A 27612-nucleotide genomic window follows, 5' to 3' on the forward strand; every position below is an offset into this window, starting at 1 on the left:
GGGATTTATTTATCACCCATCATAAGAATCATAGAATGGTTTGGGTTGGAAGGGACCTTAAAGATCACATAGTTCCAACTCCCGTGCCATGGGCAGGGACACCTTCCACTAGATGAGGTTGCCCAAAGCTCCATCCAACCTGGCCTTGAACACTCCCAGGGATGGGACATTCACAACTTCTCTGGGCAACTTGTTCCAGTACCTCACCACCCTCATTGTAAAAAATTTCTTCCTTATAGCTCATCTAAATCTATCCTCTTTCAGTTTAAAGCCATTACCCCCTATCCTATCACTACACACCCTTGTAAAAATTCCCTCTCCAGTTTTCTTGTAGGCCCTCTTTCAGTACTGGAAGGCTGCTATAAGGTCTCCCTGGAGCCTTCTCTTCTCCAGGTTGAATAACCCCAACTCTCTCAGCCTGTCTTCACAGGAGAGGTGCTCCATCTCTCAGATCATATTCGTGGCCTTCCACTTGACTTGCTCCAACAGCTCCATGTCCTTCCTGTGTTAAGGGCCCAAATCTGAATGCAATACTGCAGGTGGGGTCTCACGAGAGCAGAGTAGAGGGGAAGAATCCTGTCCCATGACCTGCTGGCCACGCTTCTTTTGATGCAGCCCAGGACGCAGTTGGCTTTCTGGGCTGCAAGCACACATTGCCAGCTCATGTTGAGCTTATTGTCAACTAAGATCCTCGAGTCCCTCTCCACAGGGCTGCCCTCAATCCATTCTCTGCTCAGCCTGTACTTGTGCTTGGGATTGCCCGACCCTTATGCAGGACCTTGCACTTGGCCTTGTTGAACTTCATGAGGTTTGCACTGGCCCACCTGTCAGGCCTGTCAAGGTCCCTCTGGATGGCATCCCTTCCCTCCAGCGTGTCAACCGCACCACACAGCTTGGTGTCATCAGCAAACTTGCTGAGGGTGCACTCAATCCCACTGTCCATGTCACTGACAAAGATGATAAAGAGTGCCTGCCCCAATACTAACCCCTGAGGAACGCCACTTGTCACTGATCTCCACTGAGACATCGAGCCATTGACCGCAACAATTTGAGCGCCATCATTCAGTCAATAGAAAAGACAGAATAAGTATTCTCACCCATTTACAAATTGAGAAGAAGCCTCTTTTTCAAATAATCTGACACAGAACTTCTAATCCTGTAAAATTTTCAGTACAAAATATTGGGGATGATCTCTACAGTTCGGTAGTGGAAATAATCAACAACAAAATATAAACAACAAAGACACTTCCTGTATGTGTTTCTTACTTTGGAAGTCAGCTGCATTTACATTAATTTCTGCATTTGCACAGAGATCACAGCTCACAAAGTTCTTCGCACGGAACAGCGGTGTTGTTTGCTTTGAAACACTGAACTCCTGGAGTTAAAACCATGTGAAAAGTTTGCTCTTAAAACAGCAGAGATGTGTCAAAACAGAAACAGAAAATATGAGAGGGGGGAACAGGAGGATGACAGTCACATGCACTGTGAAACAAAAGCAGAATTCATACATTTTCAAGTGACATTTTACAAAGTGTCAGTCCAGATCCAGTGCCATAAACCCAGAACAAATACAATTCATTTCCGTAGATCCATATGCCACTAATCACAACGGAGTACCACAAGTGCGGTTTAACATAAATGAGGGGTTAAATTCTGTCCAGGGTAGTTGCATTCTACACTGACATCTAATTCTCCTGGCAAGACATGTAAATATTTAGCATGCTAGTTTGGGATTTTAGGAGTATTGCTCAGAAAACAAGAGCACAACAAGGAATGAGACAGGCTGGACCACAGCTTATCCGACTTGCAGTTGGGAAGTGGAAGTGCCGTTGTTGTTACCCGGCCCAGGGGCTGGTACAGGTTTGGGTGTCAATTAGCCCTTCTCTCTCACTAGCATTGCAGCTGTTCTTCACGGCATTGTCTCTGCTGGCTCAGAGACATGGAGAGGACACCCCACCAGAATCAGTTCCCTCTCTGTGGCTGGCATAGGGAATACAGTCCACAACTAGAATAGCTCCTGGAGGGGAGTTTCTCCACTTCGGGCCCTGTAGTGCACAATCCAGCTGTGCACATCTGCAGAAAGGTAACTTAGGCTGTTCTTCAGTTGCCCTCTGGGTGACTCTAAATAGTGATGCAAAGAAGAAGTGACTAAATTTGATGTATTGAAAAACAGATGCTGAGAATTTGGCAAGAGTCAGACCTTTGTGCCACAGTTAATGACATGATTCTCCATGGATTTCTGACAGTCCGATTCCTTACTGCCTTTCAAGCCAGCTTCCACATTATTGCTATTCATCCCAATGCACTGTGCCATGATGCTATATGCTGCCTCAGTTAATCTTCCGTTTGCAAATGCATGTTTCCTCCTAAATGGGGTGGCTTTGGCTTATGCCTCAGCTTTCAAGAGCATGGTCCTCATTCCCAGGGCACCAGAAGCAGTTGGCAGAGTTCATGCAAATGGGATGCAGCACTGAATGGCTAGAGAGAGACATTGTAGAAAATTGTTTTGTCAGTCAAGCCTTGCTTATTGCATGCAAGACCAGTGAGACAACCTGTTGTATTGAAGGAAGGATAAAATAAATCTCTACAGGAAATATTTTTTTCAGATATTATTAAGACCAACTTTTCGTCAAAGTTTTTATGATAGACAAAATGGAGCTCAACCTATTGACAGCACATCAGAAAGTATCTGGTACCTGATGGCTACCCGAAATATGTGCTCAAACCAACAAGTCTATAACTAAATGTCAGCAGTAAAAAAGATTTCACTCGCAAAAATATTTTGCACAACAAGAAGGTACAAAAGTCAAGGCAAAACAAAGCATTTTGCTAAAGTGCAATTCTTGAGCAGTCACTACAGTGCCACCACTCTTACGCAGCTCTACTGTTATTACTGGGAGAATTTTCTCATAGCTTGACATGGGACTGACATAACCGCAAGAACTGCCAAGTAGTACTTCACTAATTCAGAAAGGTAAGGCACAGATAGAAAGAGAGATAAAAAAAACCCCACAACTTAAGATAAACTACCATTCTTATTTTTTCTGGGGTTTTTTTTTTTGGTACAGAAAGACAAGAAATGCATGGATGTAAAGCTTATATTCTCAGGTTACAGAAAGCCATCATCTTTGATTTAATTCAAACCCCTTCTCTTCTAAACCCCTTTGTTTTAGAAAAAAAAAAAAAAGAGTTTAAGGTGGGTCAAATATCTAAATAAAATCAAATAAAATCAAGTGTAAACCATCAGATTGTCCCTGGCTTTCCCTTACACAAAAAGAAACAGGCTCCTGTTCAGGCAAGTATCACCCAAGTGTGTTTGAAACATTCAGCAGATGTTGCAAAGTACAGCTGATCATAAAAGTCCTTAAGAACAAGGGAGCTTTGACGCCTGTCCTCCCTTTTCCCATGTGTAGAAAATAACAGCATTATTAGCAACTTCGTAGTTGAGAAAAGGTTAAGTATGAAATCAAATATTTGTTTCTTAGTACAGAAAGTAATTTGGCAGGTAAAATTCGGCTTGTTTTGGAAGTTCCAGTGACACCTCTTAATAATACAAGAGATACGTTATATAATGTAAGATCTATGTTAAGAAAAGAATTCTCTTGTGTTATGATACCTGTTATATTAATAGCAATTTAACAACACACATTTCACCTAAATACCTTTCCTTTAACACAATTTAGCTGTCTGTAGACCTAGGCTGGTCTTCAGCTAATTTTGAAGTCAGAAAAATTTAGAGTGTACTTTCCTCCTGTGTCCTTCAATCCAAAAGTGGCTGAGAAACTCTCTCCTACTAAGGACAGGTAAACAAACGAGCAAGTGGACAAATGTAAGAACTGGGAAAATAAAAGCTATCAAAACGATTTCAACCCTAATGGTCCTCCAAGTCTGGCTATAAATCAAAACAGATTGCCTGTGGCATCTCTTTGACAAGACCCAGTCTCGAAAACCAGATTGAGAGATTATCTGCATCACAAAACAAGATGTACTTGAGTCTTATGCTCCATAAGAAAAGCTAATCTTTATTAATTAGTTGTCATGGAAACTCTTGGCCTTGGGAAGGCTATGAATGGTGCACCAAGACCACATACAAATTGCTTTTAGTAAATGCCTTGATCATGATTTGGGTAAACAAACAGTAAACAAGGCAAAAGTTGGTCTATTTCAGAAGTCTTGCAGAGAAACCAACGCCACAGGCGTTCAAAAATAAAAAAACAGAAGAAACTAGTTAGAAAAAGTTTAAGATATTGCAAACAACAATTATTCCAGTTCTTTCAGGCTTTCTGGCAAAGACCTGTGATATTAGCTAACAGTGCCTGAATGATGAACAACTGAAAATATCAAACCAGCAACAGCAAGTATGAAACAGCGCTCCAAAACCAGGGTGTGAAGGCCCATGCTCTTACCGCCTGCGGGATGATGCATTTAACAGAGAGAGGCCAGGTGTGATGGTAGAAGGCCAAGGAACTTAGCAAGAGTCTTAAATTACTTCTTCATAGAAAATAGGACTTCTGGGAGTACATTATTCAAGCTGACTTTGGCTTCTTTTCCTCTTTTCAGAACTGTCCATGCAGAACATACTTTTCCAGGAGTTCAAACTTCACACCCAAGAGAAAAAAAGATACACAAGACTGCTCTCCCCCAGCACTGAGACACACCACCTCATCAGCAGAATAAAGCCAAACAAAACAGAGCGACAGCACAGAGACCGCAGTGTCCAGCTGAACCTGCCGAGCAGGCAGAATGCAACGGGCAGAGCTGAGCTCCCGCCAGCAAGATAAAAAAATGCTGAGGATGCAAATTATCTTATTTCTACATGGGGCTAGTTTGTCTATTTTCTGTTGCATTTTTGGGGCGAGGAAAGAAAGGAGAAGAGGGAGAGGTACAAAAATTTTTAGGCTTCTGGTTGATTCCTCTAACATGGTGGTATCAGCTTATGGATGATGTACTGGGAGCACATGTTATACTGGGAGTAAATTCAGAAACAAAAAAGAAACCTGTGGAGTACACTAGGACCATAACCACCCACCTCTGAAACAACAGCCCTCTGTTTGCTACTGTAGCACCAAAGCTCTGGCCTTCTCACAGATATAATTTGTCCTTTGAACTTTCTTTTGTTGAAATGGTGGAGAGTTGGGGTTGTTCAACCTGGAGAAGAGAAGGCTCCGGGGAGACCATAGAGCAAACTTCCAGCACTGAAAAGGGGCCTACAAGAAAGCTGGAGAGTTTACAAGGGCATGTAGTGATAGGATAAGGGGCAATGGATTTAAACTGAAAGAGGAGAGATTTAGATTAGATCTAAGGAGGAAATTCTTCCCTCTGAGGGTGGTGAGGCACTGGAACAAGTTACCCAGGGAATTTGTGGATGCCCCATCCCTGGGAGAGTTCAAGGTCAGGTCGGATGGGGCTTTGAGCAGCCTGATCTAGGGGAAGGTGTCCCTGCCCATGGCAGGGGGTTTGGAACTAGATGATCTTTAAGGTCCCTTCCAACCCAAACCATTCTATGATTCTATGCCTACAGCAATGTAGGATGTACACTATGCATGTTACACACACACATATATTATTATATGTATATTGTTTTAGCAGTGCAAAATGGCTAGCTTTGTTGTGAATTTTTAAAGGGAATTTTACAGGTGATTTCTATTTTCATTCAGGAAGCACATGACATTACGTGTAGGATTATTAAGTGTTTTACTTTGTGTCAGAAAACTACTTCACTTTATAAATAAATGAAGGGTAATCAAATAGTTTGATTCTTCTGAAGATGGTCAAAATCAGAATAAGGTAGCATTTACATGTCTCCTCAAAAAAAATCCGTTAACTGTTCCAAAATAAAATAAAATAAAATAACACCTCTACAGCTGACTTGGGAGATGTTAATTTCAAAATTCAGATCAACTTTTGTTGCAATAGTTGCGGATATGAGCCAAAACAGGAGCTGGCAGCAGGGTGAGAGCACACGCATGGCAGCAGTGGCTCCATGCAAGCTCACGGGTCACTTGTTTACGCAGACACTGAAACATTTTGCTGTGACATCAATCCCCATGTTATCCCATGTTACTTCACTGTCAGCCAGCAAGCCAGCTGAGGTGTTACTGCCTAATCTGCAACTTCTGAATAGACATTCCCTCTGAAGAAATGATTGTCTTCATTGTAATTGGTGACAAATATTTAAAGCCATTTGTTTCTAAACAGTCTCCTGAAGCTGGAATGAATCTTTTTACCGTGGGATGTTATGTTAAGATTCAACTGCCAGGGCACTATGGCACTCGTTTAACTGAACTCTGGAATACAAACAGTTATTAGGGTTGATGGGGAGGGTTTACCTGGTTGTGTATGGAGCTTGGATGAGCACATTACCTTCATGCACACTCACAGGAACTGCCAGCACCTACCAGCGCGCAGTACAGACAAACCCTGTGTGTTATAATTAATAGCCATGTGGTATCTTATACCAGCTGAAACCCTGTAGTAACCATGAGTACTCTAGAATAATTTTCTGCCTGATGAAAGAACAGTATGAAAGATACCTGTCTTATCCATTTGGACATGATTATTTCAATCTGCTGGTGATTTCAAGTGCACTCCAGTTCTTTTCATTGCTTGACAGTTACCTGCACACTAAATGTCTGCGTTATACCTAACTACCCAGAGCAATCAATCTAGCAGACAAGTCTGAGATGAATCTACAGAAGGGACAGTGTCAGTTGAAGACAGAGGGATCACATTTACTAGACAGTGTTAAGGCTGGCTTTCAAAAGATACGATTTCCCTTGCACTTGATTCAAACTATCCCAATCATGAGTTGCCTTTCTTCATTTTTTACAATTTCTATTACAGAGGTCCCTAAGACTTTCAACTCATGGAACTTACTTCCCGTGAAAAATGTATAAAAAACATCCCAAATATCATTTAATGACATATATTTGCCATTTAAATGTGAAACTAAAAACTGGAATATATATAAGCTAGGATTTGAGACAGCAGACAAGAATTTGCTCCTTATGTAAACTGCAAAAGCTTACCTCCATTAACAGAGACACACTATGAGCTGAAAGACTTTCTTCCTTTCCCAGAACTGCAGAAATACCCATTTTTAACCCAATCTCAGTTTGGTAATTTTTGAATGCTCATCTGATAATGCATCAAATTGTTGTTGTTGCTTTTCAAAGGATGTTTATTCAAACTTTGGTTCCTTCATAAAACTGGTTATTTGCTTCTTAAATTATTATACTTGACCTCTTTAGTAAGCACAAGGAATACACAGGGCTTGATGGTGACCTGTTACAAACAGATTTCTTGAAGTTGTACTTAAAACCAGAAAGGGCATATTGTAAGCTTGATCAGAAAGTTGTCTATTGAAAGTCTTAAACCTCAGCCAGTAGTGAGAGTTGGGTTCTGCAAACAAGGCTTATCCGAGGCCCTCCACGACCACGATGCTGTTTTTAAAAGGTGAATTTTTTAGTACCAGAGAATCACAGAATGGTTTGGGTTGGAAGGAACCTCAAAGATCATCTAGTTCCAACCCCCCTGCCATGGGCAGGGACACCCTCTACTACACCAGGTTGCCCAAAGCCAAAGAAAGAAGAAAGCCAAAGAAAGAAGCAAAGATGCTTATGAGACCCCACTCAAGAGAAAAAGCACTTGTCTGGGTCTTTTTTTCAGAAAGGTCACATATATGACCAGGTAGCATTTCACTCAAATTTAAACGCTGTCCTCAACTTGCCACACGCGGGCACCGAGTGAATGTCTGTGGCAAGCCTAGCATGGGAGATTTCCAGGAGTAACAGATTGCTCATTAGTCCCCACCTATTTGGCATCTTTGTAGAAAATTGGCTCAGCAGAGGGGGTTTGAGACAGAGAAGTGTTATAAGAAGGAGGAGGAGTCATCCATTGCTAGAGCAAGGGTTGCCTTTTCCACCTTTAATCTTGGCAAGACTTGATCTCTGAAGACCACAACAGTGTTTCACCTTTATTTTTATGTATGGGATCTGAAAGATGCTGTTTCAGCTGTGAAGCATTTCAGCTAACCTTTAAAATGCCTCTATAGGCTCCAGCCCCAGCTGGTTGAGGTGCCTGGAACAAGGCTGTCCTATTCAAGGAGTGCTTGAGTGTTGCAAGGAACTGTTCATTATTTTAATCTGCTTCTTGCATTTTGCATAAAACCACAAAAACTTTGTCATTGACAATTAATCTGATGCAAATTCTTGTCTTGTCTCCTGGGATTTTTATTCAGGCAATAATTCTTGTGGGGTCAAAAGTTGAACCTAAGGCTATATATAGGTCCTGGTAATTTTTAACCTTGTGGTGTAATCATACAGATTTTCATTCTTCATTTATAGGTTGTGTACAGGGTGAAATCCTTTTCTTAAGGAACACTGTTTAAGCACTACTAGATTGCAATCATGTTAATTGAAACTGCTTATCTAAGTAATTATATACTCATGTGTATGACCTCAATAATGTTACTGGAAGTTCCTCAGCAGCAAGCCCTATTCTAGCTGTGTGGGATTTCATCTCTGAAAGCAAAAGAAAATTGTGACTCCCAGGCAGCATGAATTCTTCGGAGCACAGCCAACAATGTCACAATTCTGGTGATCTGGGAAACTGTTGACTAGGTACCAATGGCTACTTTGCAGGAAATCTTGATCTCAACATAGCATGAGCTTTCATTACACAAAAGCTGACCAAGACCTTCAGGACTTTTCCCACACTTTTACCTGTAAGCAAACCACTCTTCCCTCTTGGATGTCATTTTTCACATGTATTCTCTTAATGGGCCAAGTTTTCTTTTCTAAATCATAAATCTTTTACTGGAACATCTATATCCTACAAACGATTTATGTTGTCACATATTGAGATGTGATTCATAAATAATCCTAGTGGCCAAGAAGTCAAAGTGATTCCACATTCAATGTAATCTCACGTAGAACCTCCTCCCAAGTACAGGTGTGAGCAAATGGGTACATTTGGTGATTCCTGTCAATGAATGCATTATAACTGTACCCATTGTTACACTCGTATTTTAGTGGACATGCTCTGCAATGTAAGTCATAGATCAGTCTGTCCTGTCTTAAAAATGACAGGCATTACTATATACTGAAATAAGTATTAATCACAAATGTTAATGATTTGGATGCATAATTTTATTCCTCTCTCCTAGGCTGATAATAGCACTCTTGTGTTGAAGATGAAGACGACTTAACTCCTACAGCACTATTTCAGATGGAGAGTGTATGTGTGTGCATTACCCCTTTTAATTTACATACATACAGGCAGGTTAATCAGGAATTACCTGGCTGCCATTAATTCCAGCTTCCATTACTGTCAAAGACTCATTAGTGCTTCAGAGACTCTGTCTTTTAATTATTCTGATACTTTGCATACTAAGCAGTTCCACCTTCCCCTTTATATCTCCTTAAGCCTCTCCCAGGCAAGATGCATACCCTCTTTAAAAACCATGAGAGTTCGTTTGACACTTTGTTTCCTTACTAGCATATCTTTTCTGACACAATAGCTATGAATGACCCAAACCTCATCCCGTTTTTCAGTGAATAGTGTTTTCAGGCTAATTCTTTAATCTTCCGATATGTGAACTAACTTATAGCTTAATCTCATCAATTTATTTGCTTTTGATACAGAAATGGATATCTCCTGGATTCTCATCTGGTATCATGTTCTTCCCCATCACAGCATATTTTTCGCCATGAAGACTACCCATTGCCATGCTCTATGCAGAATTTTTGGTTTAAGAAGGAACAAGATAACTGTCTGGGATGAGAAATTCCCAATCCTGATGATTTGACATACACTCTGCAGCTTAATTCAGTATCAGGAAACAACTTCATGTTTTTTAGATGGAAGCCACTGCAGGAATGAAATATATGAATTTCCATTCTTCCTTAGTATCAAAGCTATTACTAGAAAATTTAACTCTGGCCATCGTACTCCCCGTCTCTGTGGAAAACACACTTCAGTCAAACTATTTTACTTTCTGTGGACAAAATTAAGAGTTCATGGTTACCCCAGTTGAAAAGTATTTGTCTACAGCTACTTCAGTTCCTCTGAAACAAGACTTTCACAGAGGTGTTTTATATGTGAATTGATGCTCCTAAGACAGCTGTGTTTTTAAAGCCATTTAAAAACACAAGTAATTTTTTTAATATATTTTTGGAAGAACAAATATTCACAGCGTTGACTACAATACCCATTCTACTTGTATATGTATAATCCAGGAGTTCTTAAAACCACATGTGCAATCATACAAATTTGTTGTTTTGCATATTAAATGAGACATTAGCAGCCCTCTTTAAGTTTTTAATGAAGAGGTGTGTATACTGGTATTACTTGCAGAGTTGTTACTCAGGTAGTATGAGCTGCTATAGACATTATTGTAAGATCTAAGCAGATGTTGGAGGATTATTATTTTAGCTCCAGCTCAATAGTGACCTGGTTTAATTAATGCTACAAGAAGTTCATTAGCTAACCAGTGACAGTCTTCTTCAGCCAGTTTTGCAAGAGAGCAGTTCCCACCCAACACTGAAATGTTCTGTTTGACTACTCTTTATACTTTTTGTTGCTATTTAGAAAGCTGCAGCATCAGTGCCCAGAAATCCCACTGTATAGGATGACCTTGATATCTAGAAGATTGAAATTTGCAATTCCACACACTCACAGGTGCCAAACATCAATACACTGTTAAGATACCTGCACCATATATGTTTGCCTGACAGTTGAGCATGCTAAAAGATCACATTGGTACACCACATTGTCTAGATTAGATGACAAACAACTGATAAATACATTTTAAAAACATCCGCATGTTACATTCACTCCTTAGTTTTAGGCAAAACCTGCAATATCCACAGTCATTATTCAGCTAAATATAGTGCACTCAAGACATGGCCCCATGCAACAGCAGTGTGACAGCTGCCTTCAACAGAACTGATGTTTCTGCAGAAAACATGGTACATTTTCAATGAGACAATATTCTGACTTTCCAAGAGAATGCCCACTTAGCAGGGTCCCTGCCTCTTTGTAAATATCTGGCACAGGTCCACCTGAAATCAGAACTTTATTTAGAAATGTCTGCTACATTTTCACTAAAAAGGAAAAAGGACCTCACCTTCACAGCAGAATAAGGAGACATTCTTTTAGTGCTCATTGCACAGGTATCTCAGAGGTGCCAAGACTGAGAGTAACAAAGATTAGCCCAGCTGCAAGCCTGATGGTCATAAAAAAGGAACTAAACCACAAAGTTCAGAGGGGAACTCAACCTTTCAGGATAGGTGAATAACTAGCGAAACAGATGCAAGACCTAAAACTACTACAAATGTGGTGTTTGATTTCTTTAGTCAGAATGAAAATCCTTTAGAGAAACACTTAACGTTGTAAACAAACCCTTCAGTCCAATTCATGTAAATGCAAGCTCGGCATATTGACAATATCAACAAAGAGAAACCCAGCAAAGCCAGGTTCAGATCCAAAGCGTAAGCTGGATGGGTTGCAAAAACTAACCAAGCAGACGGCATGGATTTCTCAGCAGAATTAGACAAAAGTTGCGGCCAATAAGAGAGAGAGAAACGTGCGACACTTTGAACACTGAATCCGATACAGATTTAGTCTGTGCTACAGCTGTGCAACACAGTTTCCTACGACGGCAGCAGCAGGGCTCCCAAAAGTCTGCCCGCAGCAACTGGCGACTGCAGCAATCACTGCTCGGGCGTACACTGGTCTTCTAAAGCGGCCAGGAATTGTTTAGCCGGTATTAGTGGCCGGGAGCTTTGGTTCAGAGAGAACAATAGGCGTACTATTTTAGAGGCATTAAAGGTATTAGTGGCAAATCTGCATCGTGCCTTGTTTACTGCTGTGCCAGTGGCATTAGAAAGGAATTGAAAATGACTGCAACAGGCTGCTTGTTTTGAAACGTTTCATGTCATAAGTGAAAACATTCTTATTGTGGCCATCATTATAAAAGACAGCAGTATTAATCAGCATTTTTTGGTTTTGATATTAAAGAAAAGAATAATATACTCCCATAAAATTCTCGGTTGCAGTTCTCAAAAACTGACTAATTATGGCTCATCTGAGCCATTTGTATGATTTTTCATTTAATAAGGAGTTACACTTTGATTTCTGCACGTTTTCTGTGAAAACAAATATTTTCACATCAAGTGAACAGACACGTAGGATATTTTAATTAGAGAATTATTTAAATTAGTGAGAAAAAACAGCAGCTAAAACCAACACATTCGTGCATCTACAACAACCTCAACATCTCTTTCCATTTCTCTCGGCAGAACCAAAGATAAATGTACTAAGCCCTTAAATGGGAGATAAAAATCTTGATTGGCCAAGGTGTAACAGGATCTCTTTGCTGACACATCTTCACAAGATCAGGTGCACATGCAGATTTGTGTGTACTGCGAACACGCAGTGAAAGGAACCGTGACCCCGTCGCACAGTTACGCGTTGTAAACTCATGGGTCTTTGCTACGAAAGCCTTGTAGCCAGAAACAAATGAGGGCAGGCGGGAGGTCACCAGCTCTTCCCTCCCGACCCTGCCCCATGGTCCTGCAGCCCACTCTAGCTCCCTCCTAGAGATGCAGAAACAGGTTCATGCTATTCACACTTTCTCCTGCTCCTCCCATCAGCAGCAGCGCTGATGCAGCTTCAAGAGGAGGACAAGAGGCACCACAGTAACTCTCCCGTAGTTTTAGCAGCATTTATCCCAAAGCTGAGGCCGGGTTTATTAACTGTCTGGCCCAGGTTACATTTTCTTTCCAGTCAGGTGAGGATGATACTTTTAGAGTTCCCAGCCATGGACATGGGGATCTCAGGAGCTCATTCTGGCATGACTCAAATCACAAGAACATCAGAGTATAGCATGGTGTGCAGGACCTGTAAAATACAGCTCCAGATACACTGTGATTGGCCAGCTTTCAATTAAGGGCTTTCTATTTCTAGAACACTTCACAGAAAACAATGAAGAAACTGTAGTTAAAATAGTCACAATTTTACCTCCACTCCGGACAAAGTTTGACCGACTTAGCTGACTGTTAAATCTAAGCCAATGAATGCAAAATGAAACTCAGACAAAAACCGACCCTTGCCAATCTCTCAAACTGAAACCAACAGAGGTGGCACAAGGCTATTGCAAACCAAAATCATCATCTTCAGAAGGAAGCCAGTAATCACCATAATACAGTTGACAGCTACCAGTTTTGCTCAGTCCTGTTTTCCTCAAATACTTGTGTCTCAACGCTATTGTAGATGTCTGATCTTTATGTAAAAAAATACTTTTAAAGTACTGAGAAGTATATACTTTCCCACCTTACAGTAAGATATTTACATGCACTTTAGCAGCATGTTTTATGCTAAAATTTTTCAAAGTCAAGGCTTGTCACATGATAAAACAGTAATGCAAGTATGACGAGTCAATAGCCATGTCCCAGTAGCAGAGAAAAACCTTCCTATTGACTTTTTCCTGTCCCTCACTTTTACCTCCCAAAGAATGCAGTGTTTAGAGTAACAAAGTAATTCAGAAAAAGCTAAGTAGGTATTTTCAGCCCAAATGTAAGCAATTTTTAAGACCAGCTCCACATGATCACCCTAAGGAAGGTTGCCAAAAATGAGGCCCACCTTCTACTTACAAGTGCTACTGGTTTTCTATGAACCGTCAGGTGGTTGCAGGTGCTAACTGTAGCTATATGTTTTAGGACCAAAATTAAACCTTTTGACACATTTATTTCAAACAACAGTTGGTCTCCGCAGAGCAACCCTGGGTTGAGATTTACTGCTGACTTTACACTAGGGCTGCAATCCTGCAGCTTACTTTACCAAGAAGTAGTTTGGCATGCAAATGTGCAAGTGACAACACAATGGGAAGCTGGAATTCAGCTGATTACAGTTATTCTATTCCTGAAGTATTTTTCTTCTAAATTAGCTTAATTCTCAACTGCGCTTCAAATTCTAACGTTTTAGATCACAGAATAATCCAATATTTGCTAATCTGATTAAACTTTCATTTCCTGTGACTCACACTTCTCCAAATCGTCTACACATTTCACAGTGCTCGCTCCTAACGAAACCTGCAGCACACGCTCCAGCTGCAACACTACCCTGCCGTAACTCTGAGCAGGGTGAAAGCCACAGCTGGGACTCAGATCCTAAACAGCTCTTTCAGTCCAACAGCAGGCAGCAGCAGGACCTCAGTCATAATTCTGTAGCATTTAATAGATTCACAGAAAACAAAACTGTTCCCAGAGAGTTACACACCCATCACTGAAGATTAGGTATTTGGTCTGGTTGTTTTAACAATACGAAATATAAACTTACACATATTGGTAAAATTTTATAATTTATTTTGTATCTAAAACATTTCCAATAAAGGTAGTGTTCAATTGCTCAATTTAATGTGTTTAAAATTCAACAAACACTTCAGGAAAACATAAAAAAAAGAGTTATAATCTGATTTTGCCTCATAAAACGCATCTTTCACTGCTAACAACTCCTTGTTGATAGATGAGGCTTATATCATAAATTTTATGGTTTTCGTCATATAAGGATCTCTCAACATAAATCCACAACAAGTGTTTCCTTTTTATTGTAGCAGAAAATAAGAATTGTCTACAAATCAAATGTTAACATAGCAAAGCAAGTTGCAAACCGGGTAAGTGCACTTACTGGGCATCAGTTCTCAAGACAACTACTTTCTACATTCCTGTACAGAGACTTCAAATCCAAGTTTCTTGTCAAAACAAAACAAAACCAAAGCAAACAAACTCCCACACTCAGGAAAAGTTTGAAATTGCTTACCTTGAAGAAGCTCCGAAGAAAATACATTATGCTTAGCATTTTGGAAGGTTTAAAATGAGGAATTGTTCAATCTTTAGAACATCCAAGGCCTGGGTGAATTCCTACACTCCTGCTGTGTCTTTAGTTACATGCTTTCTTGTTGCTATTTTGGACGGTCTTAGTACAAGGGAAGCATATGAGCCATGCCAGGAGCTTATGCTAAGGAGTTGCATAACAATTAGGGCTTATCTGTGCCGGCTGTACAGTACAGCAATGCAAACAGGTTTGTTCAGAGTTTGCTAGCCCCAGAACACTTCCACTAGGCATGCCCAGAATGATGCCATTGTATTTGCTAAAGAAACTAAAGCTATTTGTGAGTGCTTCTAAAAGAACTGGAACTACAAAGGACAGCACATGTTCCCCTACTTCCCCCCTAGCTTTTGCTTTTGCCAACTGCGAGTTCAATCAGGGAGTATTACGCTTGCTGCAGCATTTAAAAGCAAAGGCTCTCACACTACGAGCTTTCTAGTTGCTATCTTTAAAGGTAAGGAAAAATTGCAGAACAAGTCTTTTGAAGTGCAGAAGAGTAAATGCAATTCCAGTTTCTTCTTTTTTCTCACTTAACATTAAAGTCCCTTAAAGATTATCTGTGCTTCAGTAACATTCAGCAACACAGAGAAGCAACTTACGCCACGTAGTAAAGAATTCATCAATATTTAGTGGCAGGACTGAGAGTTACAGGTAGTCTGCTCACAGTGCACTTAGAATTAAAAACAACTACAGAGTGCAAGCAAGTTCTCAGAGAGGGATCGCTCTGCACCACAGCAACTGCCAGGCACAGCCTGATACTGTATGTTTTCATTTATTTTTTAATCTATCTATGGCTTGTATCTGAACTATTCAAACCATCCGCTAACATAATCTTTACACTAGGAAGAGGTGTTTTAGGGAGGTACTCCGGAGCAGCTTTTGCTGCTGCTGGCCACAGGGGAGAAGAACAGACAGCTGTGCAGTGCACCCAGCACAGCAAGGTGGGAGAAGGGACACAATCCCCCACTACAGCTGATGGCCCAGCACTTGGACAAGACTAACACCAGCTCTGACATGAAACATACTCTTTGACTCGCTCTGTGCAACAGGGGATCTGTGTCATCACTCCCCTAGAAAGCGCATCCCCCACTTGCCTTGGATTTGCAATACTGCAAACCCCTCTATACCTTCCAGCCACCATCCTTCCTGTTAGTCTATTTCAAACAGAAACATTATTGTTTTGGTTGTACATGTAAATAACACGTTTATGCATAAATCAAATACTATAGAGCAGGAAGCCATCTTTTACCACGTACACAATTTTTCTGCCGTTGTGGGAACTGCGTAAGTTAAGCATACTCAGTCATAAGGAAGGGCACGCCTAACTTGTTAGAAACCAGGCCAATAATTTTCAAATTGCAACATGAGGTGCAAATGCAATATAGCCCGTGGTTTGATTTGTCAAAGGACAATACTGCTTCAATGAAGTTCAGTTCTGCTGTCTCTTATGATTTCATGGATAAAGAGAGTGTTTTCCCTTAAACCTTAGTTCTAAAAGACATACGTATGTCAATATTATACACATAAAATACATTTTTTAAAGTAAATTTTTGGCCCACAAAGTGGGAGGAAAACTGCAGATAAAAATTCTAAAATATCTCAAAACGATTAAAAATCCAATGTTAGTTTTAAACAAGTCTCCTTGGAGGGAAATGAGCCTGGCTTATGAGTTTTCAATACTTTTATTTCTTAATTCTGAAGTTTAAATTGCTTTGAAGGCTTGCTTTCCATTATTTATTCTGAAGTTACTGTCATTCTTTTACACCCTGCTTATTAAGAAATTGCAGGCAGACTTATATGTCGTGCGTGCCTCTCCTGGTATTGACTCAGCGGGCTACGCTCACATGGTTCAGCTGAAACATTCTTTGCCCGAGCCCTGACACCAGACTCCTTGAGCAGGAGGAAATGCCCACTAAGATGAGACCAGCTCTGCAGTGCCTTGGCATATAGTTTTCACAAATTAAAAGGAAATAAAGCTTTATTCATACGCGAATTGAGGGGGTTTTACTAAGAATCAACCTATGCATGTGAAAAGCCAGATCTTTACTACCCGATTTTTATCTGCGAGTATTTCTGCTTCCCACAGAAGTGCCGATGTCGCAAACAACGTGCCAGAAGCAGGTCATTGCCACGGGCAGGGGGCTGCCCCCAGAACTTGACTCCCCATTCAGTTTCTTATCTTTTCTGAAATGAAGGTCAAAGCTCAACCACCTGTCACTCACCCTATTCTTCCACGCTTCTCTTGATCGTGGGCTGGAAATAAGGACGTTGCTTTTTTGTAAATTAGCTGAGATCTTTCCCTCAGACTGCTACATTTCTTGGCCTGGTTTACTTCACCACACAGCACGTGCAACTTGCACGGTATTCCCTTAATCTTGTAATTCCTTCAAGACAAGACCGCTATTACTGGAACTATGCCGACCAAAACTTCAGAAAAATTGCCAGAAACTTTGTAGAAATCAGACTGTTGCGAACCTGCACCTTAACAGTCACTACAGAGCTATCCGAGTCCCTTGACGTTCCTGAAAAACACAGGTCGTACAGGGTGCGGGTGCCCAGGCGGGGCTGTGGGGGCTCTGTGAGGAGAGGTGGGGGCTCCCCGGTGCGGACACAGCCGGTTCCAGCCGGTTCCACAGCTGGGCCAATCAAAGGAGCCGGCAGCACCCCAGTGACCGCTCGTTAAAGCCGGCGCCGAGCGGTGCCCGCGGCAAGAGTGAGGGACGGGGCGTGAGACCCAGCCTCGTGGGCAGCGGGCTGGGGGCAGGGACCCCCAGCAGCCCCCGGGCGCCCACGCGGCAGCAGGTAGCCACTCTGTGCCCCGCAGGGGACCCCACACCGGAGCAGGTGGGTGTGCCTGGAAGGAACTGCAGCCCCTGGAGAGCCCATGATGGAGCAGGTTTATCTTGAAGGAACCACAGCCCATGGGAAGGACCCACACTGGAGCAGGGAGGAGTGTGAGGAGGAAGGGGTGGCAGAGAGAGACTGTTACAGACTGACCACAATTCCCCATTCCTAATCCCCTTCCACCAGTCAGGGGAGAGGTGGAGGAGTGGGAACGAAGGAGTGAACTTCAGCCTTGGGGGAAAAAGAGGAGAGATAGGGGGAAGGCGTTTCAGCTTTTGTCTTTGTTTCTCACCATCCAACTCTATTTTAATTGGCAATAGATTAAATTAATTTTCACAAAGTTGAGTCTGTTTTACCCATGATGGCAATTGGTAAATGTCTTTATCTCAAACCACGAGCTTTTTCGTCTTATTTTCTCACCCTGTCCTGTTGAGGAAGGGGAGTGACAGAGCACCTGGGTGGGCATCTGGCAGCCATCCAACGTCAACCCACCACACAGGTGCACTATGACTACAAACACACGTAACAACATGAAAGAGAATCCGGAACTGGAATTAATTTGTGTTATGCTATGTGCAAACACCTAAAAGATCTCACTTCCCCCTTTATCCTATGTCTAATGAAGAAGTCCCTGACAGTAACTTTGATTTGTAAATCTATAAAAGGCTTTCTGATGTCCAAAATTTTGCATTTCCTTCAATATCAGCCCACTGCCAATAGACTGTTTTTTTTCATAGCTAACCTTTCACAGTTTTTCGCCCTCCCCTTAAAAGCAAACAATGAGTTCACAGGAGTTCACTACTACCAAGTCTGTTTTCAGAGTGAGGACTTTATCACTTAACATAAACTTCACTTGCAAAACCGTGGTGACCATTTTCTCAGTGTATGATTCTGAGGTTTCATTTGCTCAGTGAGGATTTATTCTCCTTTGTACAGCTGTTAACCCTCAAGTGCCCAAGGCCAGCCACTGTTGACATTTTTCTTACTGACACACTATCTAAATCTACATGCCTTCTCTGCTTTTTAAAGAACAGCAGCTGAAAACTGTCACTGAACCATAGAACAAAAAATCCATCTTGCGTTTTGCCACCACAGTCAAAAATTACTGTTTAGACTGACACTGCCTTCAGCAGATCAGGCACTACGGGGTGCTTGAACCAAAAACATCTGTCTAAAGTTAGGTACCAAAACCTCGCGGAGCACTGAGACTAGGATTCCCTAAAGGCAGACAAGTGGCACTGAAACTCCTCTACTGTACTAGTGGAATGTTTTTCTTCCCGTTAATTCAACTATTCCATTACTTGATGTACCATTCATTAGGGTTAGTTCAACATCACTGGTATTATGTAAATAATATCATGTTGGTTTCCAGACCAACTAAATGTTAGAAAATACGCTGATGTCATTCCATCTTTATGGCTGCAAAGGTCAAATGACAAGTCTTGGGTGCGTATTGCATAGCTTAAAGTGAGGGTGGGGACTGGACCTGCCTTCTTGCCTCTTCTGAGAGCAGCAAATGCTTCTGTAAGATTGCTCCAAGGAACAATTTTTGCCCTATGTTGTCGTCCCCTTAGAGTACAAAGCCTGGAGATTTTATTGTTTTCATGCCAGTAAAGACTTAACCATCCTCTGTTAAAGAAGGCATTGAATATCACTCCGTGGAACCTTAATTTGTATCCCCAGACTCTCATAGCTTGTAATACTGCAATTTGAAACAAAATGATCCAGCAATTAAGAATTTAAGCTGTCGCCCTGACCGAGGCAGTAAGGGACATGCTGCAGGCAGCCATCACTAACTGCCTGAGCAAGACGACTTCAGTGACCAAACAGGTCTAATTTCTGAATAATCCTGTCAGACGCTTTCATCTCTGGTGTAATTGCTTGTTTGCCCTCAGGCAGTTCATTTGATTCCCATTATCATAAAAGTATACCTCTTGATGCAGCCCAACATGTTGGTTCAAGTACTCTTCAAATCCTCCTGAATTTCCCTCCTGTAATCAAAGCGTTTAAGCTTTCTGTCTTCACAGAAGGTAAGATATTCTGGGCTTATAATGTCAAACTACACCTTTGGGAGCTGAGATAGGCATTTCTGAGCTTTACCACAGCCTCAGATCTCAGCTGGGTACATATTTGTGCTACTAAGCCAGAAATCTCCATGCAACAACACTGGCCACCATTGCCCAACAAAATCCCATTACTGCTGGACATCAGCAAACAGTAGCTAAGTTAGAACTTCTCAGACTATGCTTTACATGACAGGACAGTTTAAGAGCTGGTTTTAATGACAAACTTCTAAAGAAAAATTACAAAGAAAATCTGAGCAGCAAAACTCACAGATCGAACCCTGAGAAGAATTTGGTCAGCATTGATTTCTGTCAAAGTATGTATGGGGAGTTGCTGGTGCTGCCGCAAGGAGAAGAAATGTCACTGCTGTCACCACATGCACTGTTCCCTACCCACAGCCGGATGAAGATATGTTTACTCCAGTTTGACACCTCCATTCAAGACTGAGCGCAGACTGGGACACATAGCAGCCTTGCAAGGTTAATTCAAAGCTGGTTGGTTAATACAGAGCTGGTTAGGTCTCCAAAGTTCTCTTCTAAACTAGAAGCATACGTAACAGAGAATTAGATGCCTGGTAGCCTAGTCCAATAGGGAGCTCTTGCTATGGGTTTAGAAAATATCCTATTCATGTTAATTTAAAAATCTTCTGCAGTCAGGAGCTAAAGAACAACTGGGTAAGAGTTGCCTTTGACCCTAACAAAGCCAGTGAAATGAATTCCAAACAGAATTTCTCAAGAGAATTTACTGGATCCAGAGAAAGTCTAGAGTGGGGGTACTGAGGTCCCAGACTACAGTTCTGCTCTTAAATATGCTCGGTAGAACTCAAACAAATGGAAACTTGAATTCAGTCTAGAAGTAGGTGTCTGTGATTTTTTCCTTTGCCTGGAGAGAAGTCTTCCTGGTAAGCAGGCTAGTTAGAAGCACCATGACTGGCTTCTCCACTTACTATTCTCCACAATCTCCAGGCCAGGTGGATGGCAGAGGGGTGATATCATAGCATCATTTAGGTTGGAAAAGACCTTGAAGATCATCAAGTCCAACCGTTAATCTAGCACTGCCAAGTCCACCCCTAAACCATGTCCCTAAGCACCACATCTACGTGTCTTTTCAGTAGCTCCAGGGATGGTGACCCAACCACTTCCCTGGGCAGTCTGTTCCAATGCTTGACAACCCTTTTGGTGAAGAAATTTTTCCTCATATCCAATCTAAATCTCTGGTGCAACTTGAGGCCATTTCCTCTTGTCTTACTGCTTTTTACTTGGAAGAAAAGACTGACACCCACCTTGCTACAGCCTCCTTTCAGGGAGTTGTAGAGAGTGCTAAAGTCTCCTCTGAGCCTCCGTTTCTCCAGATTAAACAATCCCAATTCCCTTAGCCACTCCTCATAAGTCTTGTGCTCTAGACCCTTCACTAGCTTCATTATCCTTCTTTGGACACGCTCCAGCACCTCAATGTCCTTCTTGTAGTGAGGGGCCCGAACAGAACACAGTTCACATGACACACAGATGATGAAAATGACAGGGCATAACGAGGTAGAGGAAAAGCTCTTTGGAAACTATTCCACAAGCACACAGGGTGTACACAACAGAGAAATTCCCACGAACTGCTGTCTCCCTCTCTGATGAGATCCCACAGCTGATCACTGGGGAGCGAGAAAGTCTAGAGCTTCCTTCCCAAGCAGGTGTCATCACGAGGTTAGTTATTGAGATGGGGCCAGTTCTTCAGTTAAGAACGACTTCAAAACTGATAAAAACCCACAAAGCACTTGGACTCTTGATACAATTATTTCTTTGATTAACATATAAATGCTGTTCTTGTTAACCAACAAGTTTTCAACCAAGGTGTTGTTAGCAATAGTATGCTTTCACTTGTAGCATAAGTCATTAGATTGTGCATACACAGACAAAAGCTACACAATCCATTGTATAGCCATAGACAAAGTATGCCATTATTGTTATATATTGCTACACTTTATAGCAGAAAATATTAAATGCAGATCAAGCCTTTGAGCCTGTAAGCATACAGTCCAAAGCATACAGTTCAAGTGCCATTAGGCACAAGAAACAATATTCCTCAGCATTTTTAATACAGAATGATGACCAACTTGCTTTCCTGCTTCCTGCCTTGTTGATCTGGCAGCACTCCTTCCAGGAAATCGCTGCATACATTCCTATATCTTCAACATCCATTCACTGTGTCTGCCCTCTTGCATGTGTTTCTCCTGCAGTAATGTATCATCTATATGATTTCCTGGGTTTTCTGGTTTTCACTTCTCCATGTGAGATTTGGCTCTTTTAAGTAAGTCATTTTTTCCTAAGTACCTCTAAAATCTTGTCTTGAACTCATTTTTTTTTCTATAGGAGAGAACTCAACAGCTTGTATTATTGACAGAGAATCCAAGTCATACATGTTCAAGTCCCCTGCTTCTAGTTTCCACCCTTTCACAGAACTAGCTCGATGTCTAAGACCTGGGCTCACCCCACCTCTTAGCTGCATACTTGTTGGTTGGCATTGGCACTTACCCGTCACTGGAAAACCCAGGTGTTGCTCAGCCTCTACCAATAGCTCTTTTCCTGGAGACTCCCCAAGCACAAACGCTCCAATAAAGACGAGAAAGTATCAGATTAAAACAAGAAAGTATGCATCTCGATCCCAGCATGGCATTGCACTCAGCAAGATTTAAAGACACATAGTTACTAGCATTCATTCTTTCTGGCAACTTATTACCGGTCCTTAATGCAAGCCATGAGCTCGTATTTGAGTCACACTACAGATGGCAAATAGCACCACCTCCATGGGCAGGTGTCAAAAGCCCCAAAATCACATTAACTTGAGGATTTTGGAATCCTGAACTCTGTCCAGTGCAAATGACTGAGACAGAGAAAGGAGGATTACAACTGGAACAACAGAAGCTGCTGCAGGCTTGAACTGCAAGCAAGGGAGGGTGAAGTTCACAGAGTATCATCTTAGCTTGTTCCTGTAGCCATAACTTCCTCAGTTCTATATTCAAGATCAAATTCACGAATTTGTGAAACAAAATTAAAGCTCTGTTAGTGAGTGGATTGAGCCGGACAAATGCAGCTACAGCGGCAGAGCTGATACTGTGCTCGGCCATCTGTTGGGATCTCTGGCTCAGGCACCAAAACCCCGTGCTGTTTATCTTCACTGTTTCAAGTCACTGTCATATATTTAATATGTGTTCCAAGGATTAACTGTGTGTATACCGACTCCGCAGCTGGTATCGACTAAATTAATACCCAAGAATTCAACCTTAGCCACTGATCAGTACCACAAGCCTTGCAATGTATTTATTAATAGGGGGCATAACTGGTTTTGCAGGTGCATCTCAGCTGCTGATCTCGAGCTTGCTGTGCCCTAGAGCATTTGTGTATCCACTGGAGTGATACAGTTGGGGGCTGCAGAAGTCCATGTTGCACTTGGGAGTATTAACAAGCAATGCATGTGTGGAGCAGAAAGAGACTAGCTGTAACCAGAGAAGTGCTGCTGATCTTTCATCCCACCAGGAATTTTACTCTTCCTCTATTTCCTCTCTGGGACATGTTCATGTTAGAGGAATCTTAGATAACAGCACATCTGTTAAAAGAAACCAAATGAAATACGCAGCCTCTACTCAGCCTCTACAATACTGGCTTGCTTTATGTGCCAGTAGAGTTGCACTACTTATGAGGCTATTCCGATGCCGCAATAAGAACAAAGATGAGACTACATCCACTGCAGCACAATCTGTACAAGTCTGCTGCGAAACTCAGGACGGTATCAGACAGCTGCACTTTCATGGCTATTATTTATCCCGGTTGGATAACGCTACCTGTCCTGGTTTCCCTGGGACAGAATGATAGAATCAGTTTTTCAGAAAAGCTACATTTCTAAAGTAAACTGCATTTTTAAAAAGACTGCAGCACCTGATTTGGTGAGAAGAAAGTTGATAAGACACTTTGTTTTAGTTCATAGCCAGCTGTGTTATCAGGTATCCATAGTGATCAAGGACTTTTCAACTTGCTTTTGCTAACAACCTGGATGTCCAAGAACCTGGGGGGAGAGTGGCCAGGGCAACTGCCACCTAAATTGGCAAATGATTGTGCCATACCATGTAACGTCATGCTCACTATAAATTGGAAAGTTTGCTGGGGACAGCCTCTCTTAATGGTCACTGTCCCTGGAGGGTCTCACCCATCATTCTGCTCCCAAGGCCTATTCTCTCTCTTCTGGGACTGTGTTTTCAAGATTTTCCTGCTCTGGTATCACCAGCTGGGAATGGGCTGGACATTTGTCAAGGGATGATGAGCGACTGCACCATACAAAACTTGTCTGTATATAGTATTATTATTATTATTATTATTTTCCATTTTATTTTATTTTATTTCAGTTATTAAATAGTTCTTATCTCAGCCCATGGATTTTCGTTCCTTTTCCACATTTCTCTCCTTGAGTGATGAGTGGGTAGTAGAAAAGCTGGCTAGTGTTTTGTCCTGGATACAGGCTAAACATAGACACTACCACATACAGCCAACCTCTGTTGTAGCTGCAATGCACACAGGCCCTTTGAATGATCTCTGCATAAAGAGATCTTGAATGATCTTAAATGATCTCTGCAAAAGGCATAGCTTGGGATATTCATCTGGTTCTACACAGCTCTAGCTTTCAAGGTGGCTAAGAAAAGCCAGGGCATGTACAACTCAAAACAAGCTGAGAGTTGTTGCTGTGTGACAGCTAGCCCTATGGAAGGAACAGAGACAGAGAGAGTTGCCAACTTCTGCCCAGGTGCAATGACCATTACCTTGGTCCCCATACAATAAGAAGCAAAACAGAGTTTCAATCTAGTTACCTGCCTACTCTAGTTACTTATCTCTAAATTGGAGAGACATGGCCTTGACGGATGGATCACTTGGTGGATAAGGAATTGGTTGGATGGCTGCACTCGAAGAGTTGCAGTCGACAGCTCGATGTCCAAGTGGAGACTGGTGATGAGTGGCATTCCTCAGAGGTTGGTATTGGGACCAGCGCTGTTTAACATCTTTTTCAGTGTGCTGGTTTTGGCTGGTATAGAGTTAATTTTCTTCCTAGTACCTGATATGGGGCTATGCTTTGGATTTGTGCTGAAAACAGTGTCGATAAAGCAGAGACGTTTTCATTATTCCCAAGCAGAGCTTACACAGAGTCAAGGCCTTTTCTGCTTCTCACACCACCCCACCAGTGAGAGGCTGGGGGTGCACAAGAAGTTGGGAGGGAACACAGCTGAGACTGCTGACCCCAACTGACCAAAGGCATATTCCAGATCGCATGATGTCATGCTCAGCATATAAAGCTGGGAAAAGAAGGAAGGGAAAGACGTTTGGAGTTATGACATTTGTCTTCCCAAGTAACCGTTACGCATGATGGAGCCCTGCTTTCCCAGAGATGGCTGAACACCTGTCTGCCGACGGGAAGTAATGAATGAATTCCTTGTTTTGCTTTGCGTGCATGTGTGGCTTTTGCTTCACCTATTAAACTGTCTTTATCTCAACCCACAAGTTTTCTCACTTGCACTCTTCTGATTTTCTCCCCCATCCCAGCAGGGCAGAGTGAGCAAGCAGCTGAGTTGTGCTTAGTTGCCAGTGGGGTTAAACCACAACAGTCAGCAACACTTGGAACAGCAGCACTTTGTTAGAAAAAATGCTGAAGATGTGGCAAATCTATGTTCTAAAATGGTCCAAGTGTAGAAGATTTGTTGCATTTTATTTTTGCCAAACACTGCTATTGAATGTTTTAGATCCCTTCAAGAGTTCAAGGCATAAGGAAAAGAAATTCAACTACATTATCCCATGAAGAATAGTTTTAAAATATTTTTACTGTAATGGGCCAAATTTTTCACAGTGTGTATATAAGACAATGCAAATATTTTTGCCTGACTTTGTCTATGCACTAACCCAGTGACATGTACTTGCAAGTTCAAGCTTGCACACACCCATCTGTAAGTATTAAGCCTGCTTTGATCACTACTTCTGCTCCTGTCCACTGCACCAGGCCTATCTTGCAGAAGTAACCTGCAAAAATCTCTTTCCAATCAGCACAAAAAGCAGGGAAGGTGAAGATAAGTGGGAATCTTGCTCCAAAAGGCACAGTTTGGGCAAGAAATGGAAATGTTTCAAACTGGGAAGATTTCACTGCATCTCAATCTTTATGTTGTTTGTGTATGTCTGGCATTAGTAACTGGACTGAAAGCCAGCTTGATTGTCTATGATTTAGCAGTAAATCAAGGCAGGACACAAATCTAAGTCAGAATGCTCCCTTTGGCTCACTGCAAAACCCAGTTCAAAGTATGATACAGACTAAAAAATGTTCCAATAAAATAATCCTGTACTTGCAGAAGGTAGCAAATGAGAAGAGCTGGTTTTCTCAGGCTGTCAGCTATATACTAAACCATGCTGGAAACAGCGCTCCACTGACTTACAGGCTATGTCATTCCTTACGCCCTTTCAGTCCTTGCTGTTTAATCACTGGGCTTCAAATCACACATACTAAAGCTCAGGTGACTCACCAACATCAAGAAAAACAAGATTAGGCCTGTCATATCCCATCTACTCCACACACACAAAACCAGTTGCACAGCTCCAGGACAGTGAAAGCCACAGAGTGTCATGGAAAGTAGCCAACTTCCTTTTTGCAGTGTTCTCCATTTGCCATATTTCCTTCAGTACAAATTAATGTGAACAACATTTTATTGCTTTTTTCTCACCTGAGCTATGTGCTGTTTTTTAGGAAAATCTTACCCCAACAATCTTTTCTACAAATAGAAGCTTACTTTAGTTTACACTTCCTAGGAAAGTGCTGGTACATCAGGAAAGTAGTATGCTGTGTCATGTCTTGACAATGCTATGCTAGCTATTAAAATAATAAAACTCTTCTATCAGCCATTGTGCTGAACTACTGTACAGCAGAAAATAAAGGCTTCCACATAGCTGACCTAAGTCATTCAAGATTAAATGAATTCTAGATACTTCCATTTCAAACTGGGAAAACTGACTGTGAAATGCAAATTGACCAAGGTTGTACATCCATCTAGAAAAACATCTGTGTCTTCTAACTGTCTCATTAAATACCTTCCAATCATCTAACGCTAGGACCCCTTCCTCAAGTGAAAAAAAAATCCATTTTAGTTGTGGACAACTCTTTCCTTGCTCTAAATCTGTGATTTTGTTTGAAATCTTCAAGCAACTACATCTCCACTTAGATGATAACTCGAAGTAAGTCAGTGTACTTATTTTCTAACGAAGGCAACATTAGAGGAACGGTAAAGCTGTCTGTATTACACATTTCTATACCGTAATCATTTTTATGTCGGCAACCACAGCACAGCTTTTTATAAGGCTATTTATTTCCTATCAACAGCTCAAAACACATGAGACTGATTTGTTTCCATTTTAACTCCATGCAAGCCTTATCTTAAGTAATAGCACTTGTGCTTCTGCTCATAGGGATCCCAGGTTTTGTAGGTAATATCCACTCAAACAACAACTAGGAAAATTAGTATTGAAAAACAATCTAATTTCCTCCACAACCTTTTCTATAGCACATAAGCCTATGTGGCACATCTCATCTTTGAGCTATTGCTGAAGCCCGTGTCTTCCATTTCCTGCAAATCAATGAAAGGGATATGATGATGTCAGATATGATTTCAGCAAACAAATTTTCATATAAGGTTCTACTGATAATCAGCGTTACCCCAGGAAAATTTGCTTGCTTAGACAGCCCTAAAGATAAGTGAAAGCACAGTTTCCATACAAATCCTAACTTTGCTAAACCATAAACATCCAT

Source organism: Tauraco erythrolophus, chromosome 11 (assembly GCF_009769465.1).
Source record: "Tauraco erythrolophus isolate bTauEry1 chromosome 11, bTauEry1.pri, whole genome shotgun sequence".
NCBI classification, from domain to species: Eukaryota; Metazoa; Chordata; class Aves; order Musophagiformes; family Musophagidae; genus Tauraco; species Tauraco erythrolophus.